Source organism: Entelurus aequoreus, linkage group LG11 (assembly GCF_033978785.1).
Source record: "Entelurus aequoreus isolate RoL-2023_Sb linkage group LG11, RoL_Eaeq_v1.1, whole genome shotgun sequence".
Taxonomy (NCBI): domain Eukaryota; kingdom Metazoa; phylum Chordata; class Actinopteri; order Syngnathiformes; family Syngnathidae; genus Entelurus; species Entelurus aequoreus.
The window spans coordinates 28,531,581-28,546,930 of NC_084741.1; positions in this window are offsets into that span (position 1 = coordinate 28,531,581).

Here is a 15,350-nt window from a genome sequence, read left to right on the forward strand (position 1 = left end):
TCACTGACACAAACGCCTCCAACTGCGTGCCAATTGTTTGGCCGGCTTTACGGATCAGTTGGTCAATCCGGTTTAAAGGCCTACTGAAATGAATTTTTTTTATTTAAATGGGAATAGCAGATCCATTCTATGTGTCATACTTGATCATTTCGCGATATTGCCATATTTTTGCTGAAAGGATTTAGTAGAGAAAATCGACGATAAAATTTGCAACTTTTGCTCGCTGATAAAAAAGCCTTGCCTGTACCGGAAGTAGCGTGACGTCACAGGAGGTAATATTCCTCACAATTTTCCTTTGTTTACAATGGAGCGAGAGAGATTCGGAGCGACAAAACGACGATTACCCCATTAATTTGAGCGAGGATGAAAGATTTGTGGATGAGGAACGTTAGAGTGAAGAACTAGAGGCAGTGCAGGACGTATCTTTTTTCGCTCTGACCGTAACATAAGTACAAGCTGGCTCATTGGATTCCACACTCTCTCCTTTTTCTATTGTGGATCACGGATTTGTATTTTAAACCACCTCGGATACTATATCTTCTTGAAAATGAGAGTCGAGCACGCGAAATGGACATTCACAGTGACTTTTATCTCCACAACAATACATCGGTGACACACTTAGCTACTGAGCTAACGTGATAGCATCGTTCTCAAATGCAGATAGAAACAAAATACATAAATCTCTGACTGGAAGGATAGACAGAAGATCAACAATACTATTAAACCATGTACATGTAACTACACGGTTAATAATTCTCAGCCTGGTAAAGCTTAACAATGCTGTTGCTAACGACGCTAAGGCTAAATTAGCAACTTAGCAACTGGACCTCACAGAGCTATGATAAAAACATTAGCGCTCCACCTACGCCAGCCAGCCCTCATCTGCTCCTCAACAGCCGTGCTCACCTGCGTTCCAGCGATCGACGGCGCGACGAAGGACTTCATCCGTGGGTTTGGCGGCTAGCATCGGCTAGGCGTCTGCTATCAGGGTAAGTAGTCCTTGTTGTGTTGCTACAGCCAGCCGCTAATACACCGATCCCACCTACAACGTTCTTCTTTGCAGCCTCCATTGTTCATTAAACAAATTGCAAAAGATTCACCAACACAGATGTCCAGAATACTGTGGAATTTTGTCGAAGAAAACAGAGCTCTGTGTATTGTGTCCAAACACTTCCGTGGACCTCGCGACGTCACGCGCATACTTCATCCTCCAAAGGCGTTTTGAACCGGAAGTTCCCCGGGAAATTTAAAATTGCACTTTATAAGTTAACCCGGCCGTATTGGCATGTGTTGCAATGTTAAGATTTCATCATTGATATATAAACTATCAGACTGCGTGGTCGGTAGTAGTGGGTTTCAGTAGGCCTTTAAGTCCCTTTTGCTGGTGCTGCTCCCCCAACAAACCACTGCAAAGTACAGGGCACTGGCCACAACAGACTGAAAAAAACAGTCTGCTCATGCCCTTCTTGTATGCAGCTTTGCTGTTGTCCTTCCAGTCCAGTCTGCTGTTCAAGTGGAGCCCCAGGTACTTGTACTTCTCCACTACTGCCACCTCCTGGCCCTGGATGCTGATGGGCTTCACAGGGGTCATTTTCTTCTTGAAGTCCATTACCAGCTCCTTGGTTTTGTCCACATCATGAAAGTTGTCGAGCCGCATCCAACTGACTATTGACATTACCATTTAATATTTATTTGTAGATTGATTCAACCCCGGAAATTTGCAAAGTCTGCAGTAAACCAACAGCAAAAGTATAAGTTGCTCAACAAAGCTAATATTGTAAACAGTCTCTATTCTAATTTTCAATCTATTTAAAGGTTGTACTTTTTGAAATCGTAATTTGTAACGGGGGTTGAATTATTTGGAGTATAACTGCATTTTAGCATAACATTGCAGGGATGAACATGTGGAACAGTGGCTGCACTGTTAGGCAAGTTACTTTTAAAAAAAGTAATGAGTTACTTTCTAAAGCAAATAATTGAATTAGTATGGGGTATCACAAATTGATTCTTTGGGTTGCAATGTCTCAAAGCCGATACTTGGAATCATTGGTGTCCAAACTTTTTCCAGCGAGAGCCGCAAACAGAAAAATGACCCTTTGATACATTAAATATGCTAAAACCTGTCATGACCTGTCCCCACAGGCCTGAGTGCATATTGTGTTTCCCTATTTACTGGGTTTGTTTCCTTTCCAGTGCTTTTATTTTAGTTCCACTTCCTGTCTTGCTCCACAACTCCTCTGGCCTGAGCGCTGTCCCCCTCACCGGTCCCTGATTGACAATTTAGGCACACCTGTTCAGGGTTGCCAATCAGGCTTCTTTATATGCAAGCCTGCCCTGCAGACATAGCTAGATAGTTGTTTGTCAGTGGGCACTTCCCTCCTTCACTATTCGTTTGAGTATCTTCTTACCTGGACTTTGTCTCCTGGCTCTGCATCTTGGGGTCACAACAACTGTATGCGGCATCACATCAAAAACTAATTCAATATAGGTCAATATAAGAACAAAACATCCATATCTTAGGGATGGTCCCGATCAACATTTTTGCCGTCAGATCCCGATGTGATTTCTTGGACCCTATCCTGATCCAATTTCGAGTCCCAAACCAATACTTTGAGCATATCTAATTATTTTTAAAATTTGTTAGTGCTGTTGTAAATCAAATGTGTGGTATTGAATGGTTTGTACAAATGTTTAAATAGAATAGTAGTTAGTGCACAATAACTACACAAAAGCAAAAACTGCTCTTGGCTTCTATTCAAATCATTTGTGTTTGGCCCTCAAAGCTGTCCTCTATCGAGAGACGTGCTCCCTGACTTTGTAAACAATAACAAAAACACCCCGAAAGTGTTTTTTGTAATAATAAGAACAAAAAAAGAAAAATATCGAACTGATCGATTTATTATCATTTATATACTGATACTATTCTAGGTATTGATACTATCGACATCTGTATTAATCACACCTACTTCACATTGAAGCTTTAGCGGTTAGCTTCTTATGTTGTCCTTTTCAGTGTGTGTGTGTGTGTGTGTAGCATCTGTATATATTCCTTTTCCTCTAGTCCTCCAGTGATAATGATACTGTTTTCCACCATGATGATGAGGATTAGTATCTTAGAAATTGATACGCGCTGTGGATAGATGACGCGTTCGTTGCAGCTTGCTCTCAAATTGGAGCTGGTGTTCCAGCAAGACGTGCACCCTCCTGGAATTCATGCGACTACTGCATGTGTGTAACAAAGAATCAGGAAATGCATCCCTTTTTAAAGGAATCTTTCACGTAGGTACAGTCTTTAGCATGTAAACACCGGGAAACAGCTTTGGTAAATCAGGCAAAAAAGGCAAACATCATCCCCCGATCCGATCCTATAATCAGCATCGGGACATCTCTCGTAATATTTGATCATGTGTTATGTTTAGAGATGTCCGATAATATCGGACTGCCGATATTATTGGCCGATAAACGCTTTAAAATGTAATATCGGAAATTATCGATATCAAAAAGTAAAATGTATGACTTTTTAAAACACCGCTTTCCTTAGTGGTACACGGACGTAGGGAGAAGTACAAAGCCAATAATCCTTAAAGGCACATCCTTAGCGTGCCGGCCCAATCACATAATATCTACGGATTTTCACACACACAAGTGAATGCAAGGCATTATTGGTCAACAGCCATACAGGTCACACTGAGGGTGACCGTACAAACAACTTTAACACTGTTACAAATATGCGCCACACTGTGAACCCACACCAAACAAGAATGACAAACACATTTCAGGAGAACATCCGCACCGCAACACAACATAAACACAACAGAACAAATACCCAGAACCCCTTGCAGCACTAACTCTTCCGGGACGCTACAATATACACTTTCCGTTACCCGCTACCCCGTACCTTAAACCCCCCCCCCCACCCAACCCCCCCCACCTCCAACCCCGCCAACCTCAACCTCCTCATGCTCTCTCAGGGAGAGCATGTCCCAAATTCCAAGCTGCTGTTTTGAGGCATGATAAAAGAAATAATGCATTTTGTGACTTCAATAATAAATATGGCAGTGCCATGTTGGCACTTTTTTCCATAACTTGAGTTGATTTATTTTGGAAAACCTTGTTACATTGTTTAATGCATCCAGCGGTGCATCACAACAAAATTGGGCATAACAATGTGTTAATCCCACGACTTTATATATCGGTATCGGTTGATATCGGAATCGGTAATTAAGAGTTGGACAATATCGGATTATCGGATATCGGCAAAAAAGCCATTATTGGACATCTCTAGTTATGTTATCGTTATTTTTTTTTTAATTGACGCGAGTCAATATCATGAATGCTTTTGGTACAGTTTTAACGCACAATGCCCTTCCTGACGCATCCCTTCCCAGGAATCAAACCCATGCTCTCTGACATGAAAGGCAGAAGCGTGTCCCATTACCCCACCATGAATATACTGATATATCTCATTCATAGTGATTTTTGTTGTTGTTATCATTTAATTGGATGATGAATGGCAAAGTTACACTTTGGAAACCATGAATAATTTATGTCAAATTCAGAAAAAAACTGAGTCATATCATAGGACCTTCAACTGCGTAAAATACCAAAGTGTCTTTGTTGTATTTTGACAGTTGACTCCAAATTAGATTTTTTTTTTACACAGTCGTGCGTGTGCATGCCTGTGAGTGTGTCCCCCATTCACAGTCACCATGGTGAAGTCCTAAAAGTCGTCATGACAACCCCATCCGCCGCCATGTCCCGAGCCAAAACACGCAACTGTCTCCAATGCATCAGCGCTGTTCACACAACCGCTCATGGAGTCACTATCGCGCACAACAAAAACACCCACGTGCGCACCGACGTCTATGACGCTTTTAAGAACGGGTGTCAAAATAGATGCGTAGTATCCAAAAGAAAGTGTTTACGACCATCAAATTGGTACGTTGGTGAGCAGGATGACCAAAATGAGAGTGCTTCTTAGCTTATTTTTATTCCACATTGGCCTCCTGAGTTGATTTAATTCATAACAGGGTTGTTTGTCTGAATAAAAAAATTAGTCTTTGAGCGAGAGGCGCTAGCGGCATGTGCCTGAAGGCGATGCCACCTTAGAGGGTTCTCACTCACTTACTCACCTCTACACACACACACACACACACACACACACACACACACACACACACACACACACACACACACACACACACACACACACACACACACACACACACACACACACACACACACACTCACACACACAGCCCTGAGCACATTTTACTCCTCAATGGTCGCCCCCTATGTGATCTGTTACTATATCTGACCCATTTTCCTGCATGCGCTGCAGCCACCCACCCCTCTATGTTTCCACTGGGGTGGAAAACACTAGTAGAGTGGGAAAAAATGTGGGGGTCTCTGTGGAAGATGAGCTGAAAGGCGGCAGGAAAGTATCAGGATGAGTGAGTCTGTCCATTAAGCCCCCCAGGGGTGCACCTCGGGGATGCTGTGGGACTGGCCCTTGCACTAAGTGTGTGTGAAAGACTTATTGGAAGGATGAAGGTGTTTCTAGAAATGGGAACTGGAACCTGTGTGTCTGCACTGAACGAGGCTTTTCAGTTTGATCTCTCAAGGCGAGACACAAAACACATCTTTGTGAATAGAAGAGAAGGAACTGTCTATGCTCTAAGTCCAATCCTTTAATGAAGCTCTCTCCAGGCCCGAGGAGCATTTAGAAGAGTGTCATTGTTTGTAACTTCCTTAATGTCTGGCATCCCTTGTTGTCCCTTGTTAAAGGTGTTTGTTCCACGCATCCATTAATTCATTTCGTTGTTTTTTTAGAGAATAGTCCTGCATGTTGATCTGATTGCATATTCCAAGGGGAACTGAACTTTTTGGGGGGTATTTTTAATCCTTATGCAAGACAACCGCACATATATTTTTCTTTTTTTAATGCATTTTGAATAGTAAATACATGCTTCTAAAAGTCCGCTTACAATGAAGCATATGGGGGTCGGCCTATCCTGCCTGTAAAGCGCTTCAAAAAATAACCAAAAAATAACCAAACACTTCCATCAAGGTTTTATAGACACGCTGTAAGTATACAGGTATATGTAATGTAGTCATGGGCAGATTCATAATAACATGTAATATTTACATATTTTGATCATTGTTTCACAAAAACATCACAACATTCGCTTTTTTAGTGGTCAGCAACAAGACGTCACAGCATCACTGATTATTACTAGGGATGTCCGATAATGGCTTTTTGCCGATATCCGATATTCCGATATTGTCCAACTCTTTAATTACCGATACCGATATCAACTGATACCGATATCAACCGATACCAATATATACAGTCGTGGAATTAACACATTATTATGCCTAATTTGGACAACCAGGTATGGTGAAGATAAGGTCCTTTTTTAAAAAAATTCATAAAATAAAATAAGATAAATAATTTAAAAACATTTTCTTGAATAAAAAAAAAGTAAAACAATGTAAAAACAGTTACATAGAAACTAGTAATTAATGAAAATGAGTAAAATTAACTGTTAAAGGTTAGTACTATTAGTGGACCAGCAGCACGCACAATCATGTGTGCTTACTGACTGTATCCCTTGCAGACTGTATTGATATATAATGATATATAATGTAGGAACCAGAATATTAATAACAGAAAGAAACAACCCTTTTGTGTGAATGCGTGTAAATGGGGGAGGAAGGTTTTTTGGGTTGGTGCACTATTGTAAGTGTACCTTGTGTTTTTTATGTTGATTTAATTAAAAAAAATCAACAAAAAAAACAAATACCGATAATAAAAAAAAACGATACCGATAATTTCCGATATTACATTTTAAAGCATTTATAGGCCGATAATATCGGCCTGCCGATATTATCGGCCTATAAATGCTGGAGACTTCATGAGAGACAACAAACATAACAAAACATCACTTACTGTACAATGTATGCTGTCACTGACAAGCTGACTGTTCGGATGTTGATATATTCCTGTTTAGATAAGGAATGACTCATAATCCTCGCGAAGAAAAAAGGGATGGAGCCAAGTGTCTTTTTGTGTCTTTCTTGACATTTCCGGTTCTAAATTGGATGCCAAAGTTGACCAACTTGTTGGATTATGTCCTCATCGTTCTACTATCAAAGTGAGAGGCATTGTTTATGATCGAGCTCCTTCACAAGCTCTGAGGCGAGCAAGCAGCTCACCAGGCGATGATGTCAATATAGCAGCACATGCTAGATAGCTCTCAGTGATCACGGTGCCACTAATAATAACAAAAGCGCTTATAATAACAATATCGCTAATACTTGGTTGAAAATAAGGTCACAAAATATAAATGGATTATTAAAGGCCTACTGAAACCCACTACTACCGACCACGCAGTCTGATAGTTTATATATCAATGATGAAATCTTAACATTGCAACACATGCCAATACGGCCGGGTTAATTTATAAAGTGCAATTTTAAATTTCCAGGGAAACTTCCGGCTGAAAACGTTTCAGTATGATGACGTTTGCGCGTGACGTCACGGGTTGAAGCGGAAGTATTGGGACACATTGTATCCCAATACAAACAGCTCTGTTTTCATCGCAAAATTCCACAGTATTCTGGACATCTGTGTTGGTGAATCTTTTGCAATTTGTTCAATTAACAATGGAGACTGCAAAGAAGAAAGCTGTAGGTGGGATCGGTGTATTAGCGGCCGGCTGCAGCAACACAACCAGGAGGACTTTGAGTTGGATAGCAGACGCGCTATCCGACGCGCCGCTGTCCTCACCTTGACTTCCTCCGTCTCCGGGCCGCCGACCGCATTGATGATCGGGTGAAATCCTTCGTCGCGCCGTCGATCGCTGGAACGCAGGTGAGCACGGGTCGTGATGAGTAGATGAGGGCTGGCTGGCGTAGGTGGAGAGGTAATGTTTTTAGCATAGCTCTGTCAAGGTCCCGTTCACATTCACAGTGACTATTATCGTCACTGTGAATGTCCATTTCACGTTCTCGACTCTCATTTTCAAGAGGATATTGTATCTGAGGTGGTTTAAAATACAAATCCGTGATCCACAATAGAAAAAGGAGAAAGTGTGTAATCCAATTAGCCAGCTTGTATGTAAATTATGGTCAGAGCGAAAAAAGATACGTCCTGCACTGCACTCTAATCCTTCACTCTCACGTTCCTCATCCATAAATCTTTCATCCTCGCTCAAATTAATGGGGTAATCGTCGCTTTCTCTGTCCGAATCGCTCTCGCTGCTGGTGTCAACAATGTGCAGATGTGAGGAGCTCTTCAACCTGTGACGTCACGCTACTTCCGGTACAGGCAAGGCTTTTTTATCAGCGACCAAAAGTTGCGAACTTTATCGTCGATGTTCTCTACTAAATCCTTTCAGCAAAAATATGGCAATATCGCGAAATGATCAAGTATGACACATAGAATGGATCTGCTATCCCCGTTTAAATAAGAAAATTTAATTTCAGTAGGCCTTTAAATATATTACTGACATTAAAACTTTTCAAAACATTTTTATAAAGTTGCCTGAGATAGGCTAATACATAGTAATTGAGTAGTTCAACTGAGGCTGGGTGAAAAAACTGAAAAAAAATAAAATATCGCGATAGACACGTACGATAGCAAAAAAAGTGTGTTTGATAAAACGTTCGATAATGTGTGTTTTTCTTCCTTGTCAGAAGAAACTGGAAGTTGCGAAGCAAAGTCGGTTGCATGAACAAAAGTACTCGCTCTCTGATAACCAAGCAACAAGCTAGCAGCCGATCAGGTGACAGTTTCAACTGTCATGTTTGGTTGCGCCCTCTTGTTGTCTTGCGGTCGATTCTTTGCATTGAGTGAGAAGAGGAAATAAAAATGAGCGCTGCAGAGAGCGAATACATTTTGGATAGAACAAGAAAAATCACTTTCATGGCGACAACCCCCGAACCCTATGTTGGACACCAGAGGCAAAGTTTATTCCAGGGTGTTGGAGAGGACAGTCTGGCAGTTAGTCGAGCGTTGGATTCAGGAGGAACAATGTGGTTTTCAGAACGAACCAGATTTATACACTCGCTAGAGTACTGGAGTGGGCATGGGAGTTTGCTCAACCAGTCCACATTTGTTTTGTGGATTTGGAAAAGCCATTTGAGCGTGTCCCTCGCGGTGTCCTGTGGGGGTTGCTCCAGGAGTACGGGGTCCAGGGTCCGTTGCTACTGGCCATTCTGTCCCTGTACAGCAGGAGTCTGGTTCGCATTGCCGGTAGTAAGTCAGACATGTTCCCAGTGGACGTCAAGGTGTGGAGGGTTTCCAATTTGGTGGCTGGAGGATCGCATCTCTTCTTTTTGCAGATGATTTGGTCCTGTTGGCTTTGTCAGGCTGCGTTCATTTGGGTGGTTTGTAGCAGAGTGTGAAGTTGCTGGGATGAGGATCAGCACCTCCTAATCTGAGGCCATAGTTCTCAGTCGGAAAAGGGTGGACTGCACCCCCCGTGTCGGGAGTGAAGTTCTGCCTAAAGTGGAGGAGTTTAAGTATCTTGACGATTTGTTCACGAGTGAGGGAAGAATGGAACGCAAGATTGACAGACGGATTGGTGCAGCGTCGGCAGTAATGCCATCACTGTACCGGTCTGTTGTGGTGAAGAAGGAGCTGAGCCATAAGGCAAAGTTCTTGATTTACCGGTCAGTCTACGTTCCTACCCTCACCTACTGTCATGAGCTTTGGGTAATGACCGAAAGGACAAGATCGCGAATACAAGCGGTAGAAATGAGTTTCCTCCGTAGGATGTCTGGGATCACCCTCAGAGATAGGGTAAGGAGCTCGGTGATCCGGGAGAGACTCAGAGTAGAGTCGCTGCTCCTTCACATCGAGAGGAGCCAGCTGAGATGGCTTGGGCATCTACTATGGATGCCTCCTGGACTCCTCCCTGGTGAGGTGTTTCGGGCATGTCCAGCATGGAGGAGGCCTCAGAGCAGACATAGGACACGTGGAAGGGACTATGTGTCACAGCTGGCCTGGGAACGCCTTGGTGTCCCCCCTGTGGAGCGAGAGGAGGTGGCTGGGAACAGGGAAGTCTGGGCATCTCTGCCTAGACTGCTGCCTCAGTGACCCAGACTCAGCGGTAATGGATGGATAGATGGATGGATGGATGAATGGATTGTTTTCCATGGTTATGTTGACATTTCCTTTCCTTTCTGCCCTAATAGCTGAGGGGATTATAATCACCTACTCAGTGGCCTAGTGGTTAGAGTGTCAGCCCTGAGATCGGTAGGTTGTGAGTTCAAATCCCGGCCGAGTCATACCAAAGACTATAAAAATGGGACCCATTACCTCCCTGCTTGGCACTCAGCATCAAGGGTTGGAATTGGGGGTTAAATCACCAAAATGATTCCCGGGCGTGGCACCACTGCTCCCCTCACCTCCCAGGGGGTGATCAAGGGGATGGGTCAAATGCAGAGGTCAAATTTCACCACACCTAGTGTGTGTGTGACAATCATTGGTACTTTAAGAAGGTTACATTTGAAATAACATTTTTTACATTCAATTTATTTTTTCCTCCTGGTCCTTTTTTAGATAGTTCATAAAACTTATCAATAATCGACCAATATAAAACAGGTATATCTTGAAACACTTTTCAGCCATATCGCCCAGCTCTATGTTCAATATGTATTCAACAAATCTAGAGATGAAAATGACAGAAATGTATGTTCATTTTGAGGGATTTACAACAAGCAAATGGCATCAATTTAGTGGAATGGAGAAACGTTTGACCTATGGAATTAATTCTGAACTGATGATTGTATTATTTATTTTGTTGTAATTAATTTTAAAAGCCAAACAAGACATAGGTGGAAATACTTCTTAGTACATACTCAAGTGTTAAAGTTAATTTGTGGAAAACACACAACTGGTTGAGTGTTCTGTGAAAACATTGTTCTTTGTCTTGTGACCTAGGATGAAACCTGCCTGCAGAAACACAAGCATATTAGATTAGCCTTAGTCTCGATTTTTTGTGAAAAAAGGGACAGATCAGATAAAGCCCAGGTTACCATCGTCACGCTGCATGAGAACACGGTCGATCATATGGCAACTTCAGGTCTGAACTGCCAGACTGTTCACCGGAGCTATCTGCCATCTTTGATTTCGCAATCCTTTGGTCACAAGGGAGTCGAGCGGCGGTCCGATCAGGGCAGCGATAAATGCCGCCCACCCTCGTCTCACTTGCTCCTTGCATCCTGTCGTCTCATGATGTAAATGGAAGTGAGAACGCCCACTCTGTCCTCATTGCTATGACAATCATATGACACAAGCACTGCCGTGACACAGCAGGTGGAGAGGATAACAACAGTGGGTATTACTTGTTGTTTGGGGTGTGTGGAGCCAAGAACTTTATTTCAAATGTGAAAAAGACAGTTGCCTACACGTGTGCACTTTGTATACTGATAACATTTGCTTATTCAAATAATGTACGCAAGGCCGACCGGTGGAATACTCTGTAGGTGGCAAGGAAGTGAGCACTTTCACAGGCTGCTCTCATGTATTTGCGGGTGTGTCTGTGTATTGTGTACGTGTTAATCCTGGAAAGAGAAGTGAGATGGACACTTCCGCTCTTTTACTAAAATTAGACCTTCCACTGCAGCTTGCATCACTTCCTCTTTTGCATGCATTTGTTGTAACCTTAACGCTGCTTAACAATTTCCTTATCTGGTACTGCGTGGTTACCGTGCTGTGTGTGTGTGTGTGTGTGTGTGTTTGTTTTATTGTGCGCATGTGGAAAGTGGTTTTGTGTAATGGCAGAGTGTGTGGGCAGGGAAACAGCTGGTGACTCCCGTCAGCGCGCGTGGATGCTGTGTTACATTGTTTTTACTATGTATGTACATCTGTGGGAGCACACACACAAGCACACAAGCGTGCGTTTGTGCGATGGAAAGCAGTGTCTCACCGCGCGACGTCAATTTCAGGGTGTTTTCCAGACCGTACTGGAAGCAAGAGTGATGAGGATGTGATGTCATCAGCGTCTTTCGCGCACAAACCTCACCTCCCTCACCTCCCTCACCACTCCTCAGTAGTTTCGTCTATATTTCCATCTCTTTTTGCTTCTATCTTCCTGCACGTCGTTATCGCTCGCCTTCGTGCTGACCTGCATCGAAGGAGGCGTCCATTGGTTGCTTTTTTGGATGTTTTTTTTATGAATGGGATGTGTTGTTTACTTACTGTGAGAGCTATTTCTGTCAGTGCGAATGATGAGCACACACTGTGTAACCACACCGACTTCTCACATCTTCTTTTGATTGGTTCAGACTCTCCGCTCAACAGCATTGACTACATATACATACATAGATATACAGTATATATATATACTGTGTATATTTATATATATATATAAAATTAGCCTTTACCATAAAATATAATAATTTGCAAATCCGTCAGAAATGTACATTTTGTTACATATTTCTAATGCAGTAGAAATTCACACTTGAGTTGTGTCCCTGGGTTCACACACACACACACACACACACACACACACACACACACACACACACACACACACACACACACACACACGCACGTGCGCACATATATATATATATATATATATATCTGAGTAGTCGTGAGTTCAATCCCGGCCTCGGGATCTTTCTGTGTGGAGTTTGCATGTTCTCCCCGTGACTGCGTGGGTTCCCTCCGGGTACTCCGGCTTCCTCCCACCTCCAAAGACATGCACCTGGGGATAGGTTGATTGGCAACACTAAATTGGCCCCAGTGTGTGAATGTGAGTGTGAATGTTGTCTGTCTATCTGTGTTGGCCCTGTGATGAGGTGGTGACTTGTCCAGGGTGTACCCCGCCTTCCGCCCGATTGTAGCTGAGATAGGCTCCAGCGCCCCCCGCGACCCCAAAGGGAATAAGCGGTAGAAAATGGATGGATGGATATATATATATATATATATATATATATATATATATATATATATATATATATATATATATATATATATATATATATATATATATATATATATATATATATATATATATATATACACACACACATACATGCACATACTGTATATATAAATGTGGAAAAAAATATTTATATATAGTACTATTATAGTACTCACTATTATATATAATCTTGAAGGACATTTTAATTTTAAACATTTGTATGCACTTACAACACTTGTAACCTTTAACATATCTGTATGTGGAATTCAATTATGGAAACTTTCAACAGCATAGATCACAATAGTCCGGAATTAGATAAGGATATAGATCCAGATACAAATGCTTTCTTTCATACCTGAAACAATGATTTTTATTATACAGACAAACAATGTAACGGAAACATTGAAATCAACAACAAACTCTCAATTATTCATTTTAACAGGAGAAGTTTGTATGCAAACTACATTAACGTGAAGCATTTTTTGGAACAATTCAACAAACCCTTCAAAATTAGGGTGTGGCACACCTCAGAGATCAATACTTGGACCAAAATTGTTCAATCTTTATACAAACAACATTTGTAAAGTTACAAATGACTTAAAGTTAGTATGATTTGCAGATGACATAACTGTGTTTCGGTAAAGAGATAACACACAGAAGCTAATACAAATAATAACAGAAGAAATGAACAAATTAAAAAGATGGTTTGACAAAGTCAGACTATCTTGTTATGTTTACGGAGAGAGTGTAGACGGCACAGACCACAAGAGGGCGTAGTAGCTCTATGATTTATTATATATATATGCACTATATGTATATATAATAATCAAACAATAATAATATAATCAACTAGAGAAATGGAGAGTGACAAAAATCTAAGTGTGTGTGTGTGTGTGTGTAAGACTATGTGTGGAGATTAGCTGCTGAGTGTTACCGTAGTGTTGAACGAATCTTTTGCCAGACCAAAGGGGCCAAGGCAAGAAGGCAGTCCGTGGGCAAGCAAGCGGTCGGGGGCTGGAGAGAAGCAACGAGGTCCGTGTCCAAGCAGGGGGTCGAGGATTGAGGGAGGGAGGCAGTCCATAGTCCAAAGGGGAGTTGAGGCACACAGCTCGATCACGGGAGACACGGGAAGCACTGCGGGAAGACACAAGGGACATAAGACACGGGAACTGGGAAGACACAGAGAGAGATCAAGTACGCAGGAGGGAAGCCAGAGACGGGATGCTTACTACGGGAAGTTAACTACGTTCCGGCAAAGGATCCTCCGGTCCGCTGTCCTTTATGCTGCCTGCCCTCATTAGTCCCAGGTGCGCTGATTACAGATCGCTTGCAGCCGAGGAGGGGCGTGGTCGTGATGCGGGCAGAGCTGTCACGATTGGGGTGCAGCTTGCTGCGGGGTCGTTGTCCCGGAAATGCAGACTGGACAAATCCGGACGGAGGCGTGCAGGTAGGAGATTATTTATTTGGATACAAACAGACAAAATAAACCCAAAAGAGATGCGTGCCGATCACACGGGAAGCTAAGGTAACTTACTTAGCATAGGAATAATAGAAGCTAAGGAACCGCTTAGCACAGGAATAATGAACTCGAAAACCAGAATGCCAACGTAACTGTTGCTAATGCAAACAATGAAGCCACGACGAGTGACCGGAAGAGGCAGGCTTAAATAGAGTCTCTGATGAGCAACAGGTGCGCATAAAAGGCAGGTGAAAATCATAAGTAACCATGGTGACTAAACTCAGGAGGTGCATAAACAGGAACTAAAAGGAGTCCAAAACAAACCGATAACACCAAACATGATCCGGACCACGGATCATGACAAGAGCGAGCAGAGGTGTGGCCCGGCGCGCCTATGGTGGACGCTCGCAGCAGAAGGCATGCGGGACTGCGCATGCGCCGTGACATATTCTTAAACATCAATAAAACTAAAATAATGCTATCCGGTAACTGTAGAAGAGAAAGTCAAACATAATTACAAATAGACGGAGTAGACATTGAAAGGGTAAAAGAAAACACATTTATTGGTGTAATAATAGATGATAAAATGAACTGGAAATGTCATGTAAAAAATATACAACATAACGTAGCAAGAAACACGTCAAAATTTAATAAAGCAAAACATGTTCTGGACCAAAAATCACATCATATTCTTTACCGCTCGCTAGTGTTACTATATCTGAGTTATTGTGTAGAAATATGGGGAAATAACTACAAATATCCGCTTCATTCACTAACGGTGACTAATACATAATGTTGGATGTAGAGAACATACAAACCCTTTATTTATTGAATCAAAAATATAAAAATTCAACAATTTGGTGCATTTGCAAACATCTAAAATTATGTACAAAGCAAACTATAACCTGCTACCCAAGAATGTACGACAATTCTTCTCAACAAAAGAGGAG